Source organism: Suncus etruscus, chromosome 11 (assembly GCF_024139225.1).
Source record: "Suncus etruscus isolate mSunEtr1 chromosome 11, mSunEtr1.pri.cur, whole genome shotgun sequence".
Taxonomy (NCBI): Eukaryota; Metazoa; Chordata; class Mammalia; order Eulipotyphla; family Soricidae; genus Suncus; species Suncus etruscus.
In genome coordinates, this window is record NC_064858.1 from 46,388,853 (window position 1) to 46,392,193 (window position 3,341).

General features: G+C 35.9%; 1 non-coding gene across 1 annotated transcript; it reads right to left on the bottom strand.

Annotated features, from left to right (window-relative positions):
- Nucleotides 1-1,992: 1,992 nt before the first annotated feature.
- Nucleotides 1,993-2,120, bottom strand: LOC126023184 (small nucleolar RNA SNORA51). The gene has a single exon (XR_007500389.1). It is a non-coding gene; the product is annotated as a small nucleolar RNA SNORA51 (small nucleolar RNA).
- Nucleotides 2,121-3,341: the final 1,221 nt, after the last annotated feature.

A 3,341-nucleotide genomic window follows, 5' to 3' on the forward strand; every position in this document is an offset into this window, starting at 1 on the left:
AGACATGACAAATTCCTCGAGCAGAGTGCCAGATGCATTGTTGCCCAGGATTCTTTTCTGAGAGTGAATTCAACTAACACTATCAGTGTCAACCCCTGGGTAGGGAAATGGTTCATTTGTTATCTTTCCAAGTTGCAGGTACATTTGCCAGAAGAGTCTGCCAACAGATGAATTGGTAATTAAAATCATTTCCATGTTTGGAGGGATGCTTTGGAAATTGTTATTTTTTTTCTTCTGCTATCGTACTAATGGCACTTTGGTGAATGCTGGCAATTGAATGACCACAGACAGCACATGTAATGTGTGCAATTTGCTAGTGCCTGTTTGTTTATCCCCCATTCTCTCCCCTTTCTATCACCTGTATTCATCTCTGCCTGTTAGCCTTTCCTAGTAAAATTTCAAATCTCAGTTTCTTATTAACCCTGAAGTTTGTAAACAACCTGTGTCAATGCACAGAAAAAGTATATTGCATCTCTTCCCTGTACAGTTACCATGTTAGAAGAAAGAAAAACAGTGGTAGATTTAAAATATATTGAAGTGAATATTAAGTTACATAATACAATAGATATGCTAGTTCAGTACTTTTAGTAATTGCTCAAAATGTTTCGGTTTTAATCTCTTTTAACTAAGGGAAAAGATGGATACTACCTTTCTTTTAGTAATTTCTCAACAAATTTTGCTTTTAAGCTCTTTTGAGTGAGGGAAAAGATAGACACTACCTTATTTTCCACATATGTATTCTTTTTTTTTTTTTTTTTGTGATTTTTGGATCACACCCGGCAGTGCTCAGGGGTTATTCCTGGCTCCATGCTCAGAAATTGCTCCTGGCAGGCACAGGGGACCATATGGGACGTCGGGATCCGAACTGATGACCTTCTGCATGAAAGGCAAATGCCTTACCTCCATGCTATCTCTCCGCCCCCACATATGTATTCTTAAGGGTCATCATCTTTTTCACTTATTGACAGCCAAATCAAAGTAGCATTTATATTGAACAACATAAAATCTTTATATGTATTTATTTGGAATTTTCATTGAAGTAACATTTCATTGTAGCATTATATACAATTCAGATATGTACTGTTATAAATCAATATGTTACTATATGATAGTTATAAAATGCCACTAAATGTCCAATTCTATTTGTATACCATGTAAGTTGACACCTTTACTCAATTGATACACCTTTTCCTCCGTTCATTATTTTAAATTGGTCTTCTAGTTTAAAAGTTAATTTTTGTTTTATTTAATTCAATCGTGTTTTGTTTCTCTGTATAAAACCTATGAATAAAATAATACAGTATGTTTCTCTCTCTTCTGTAACTAAGTAATTCTCTTTAGATGCCCTCATGTTGTAACAGATAAAAGGAATTTACCTTAATCTGTCAGTTGAGTAGTACCTCCATTGTTTATTTACTTTTTATAAAATGTTTATTAAAGCACCATGATTACAAGCATGTATGTAGTTGGGTTTCAGTCATAAACAGAACACTCCCCCCTTCACCAGTGCAACATTCCCACCACCAAACTTCCCCTGCTTCAGCTGTATTCAAGACAAGCATTCTACATCTCTCATTCTTTTACATTTTTATGCTAGTTGTTAGTGTAGTTATTTTCCTAACATCATCCACCACTCTTTGTGGTGAGGTACAAATTGTGAGCTGGCTCTTCTCTCCCTTTCAGCCCTTACCACTATTGACTCAAATCCTTATTACAATAATGTCTTTAATTTTTTTAAAAATAGATGAGTGAGACTATTCTGCATCTATCTCTCACCCTCTGACTTACTTCACTCAGCATAATGGATTCTGTGTACATCCATGTACAGAAAATTTTCATGACTTCATCTCTCCTGACAGCTGCATAATATTCCACTGTGTAAATGTACTACAGTTTCATTAGGCATTCATCTGTTGAAGGGCATATTGGTTGTTTCCAGAGTCTGGCTATTGTAAACAGCGTTGCAATGAATATAGGTATAAGGAAGGGATTTTTTGTCCCCCAATTCACAATACAGACCAGGCAAAGGGCCTGGTTTGAGGTGTATATGGGGTGCATTTACTGTACCTCCTCTTTCTATACAGTCAGTGTAAAGAACACAGCCTGTGGCAGAGGAAGGGATTTTTGTATTGAATTTTTGTGTTTCTAGGGCATATCCCTAGGAGTCCTAGAGCTGGCTCATATGGGAACTCAATTTCCAGTTTTGTGAGGAATCTCCATATTTTTTTCCATAAAGGCTGGACTAGATGGTTTTCCCACCAGCAGTGAATAAGTGTTCATTTCTCTCCACATTTCTGCCAGCCCACATTGTTCTTGCTCTTTATAAGGTGTGCCAATCTCTGTGGTGTGAGATGGTACCTCATTGTTGTTTTAATTTGAATCTCCCTGATAAATAGTGATGTGGAGAATTTTTTCATGCATCTTTTGGCCATTGCATTTCTTCTTTGAGAAAGTATCAGTTTATTTCTTCTCACCATTTTTGATGGGGCTATATTTTTTTTTATTAAGTTCTGTAAGTACCTTGTAAGTTTTCAATATTAGCACCTTGTCTGGTGGGTATTGAGTAGTTTCTCCTATTCTGTGAGTGGATTTTGTATCCTAGGCTCTATTTCCTTTGCTCAGCTTAATATATTCCCATCTGTTTATCTCTGCTTCCACTTGTTTGGACAGTGCTGTTTCCTCCTTGAAAATTCCATTAGTCTCAGTCTCGTAGACTGTTTTATCTACATGTTGCTCTATATACCCTATGGTTTAAGGACTGATTTGATCTTTGTGCATGGTGTTAGATAGGATCTGAGTTCGCTTTTTTCAAGTGGCTAACCAGTTGTGAAAATACCACTTGTTAAAGAGGTTTTCATTGCTCCATTTTGAATTTCTTGCCCCTTTATAAAGATTAAATTATTGTATATATGGGGGTATTCTCTGAATACTCGTCTATTCCACTGATCTGAGGATCTCTATTTATTCCTATACCATGCTGTTTTGATAATTATTGCTTTGTTTATATACAGTTTAAAATTGGGAGAAGTAATGCCTCCCATTTTCCTTTCCCAATAATTGCTTTAGCTATTCATGGATGTTTATTATTCCAAATTAATTTCAGGAGTGTTTGATTCACTTCTTTGGAGAATGTCATGAGTACCTTTAGAGGATTGCATTAAATCTATACAATACTTTGGGAAGTATTGCCATTTTAATGATGTTAATCCTGCCAAACCATGAGCAGGGTCTTTGTTTCTATTTCTGTGTGTCCTTTCTTATTTCTTGGAGCAGAGTTTTATAGTTTTCTTTGTATAGGTCCTTCACCTCTTTAGTTAAGTTGACTTCAAGATATTTGAGTT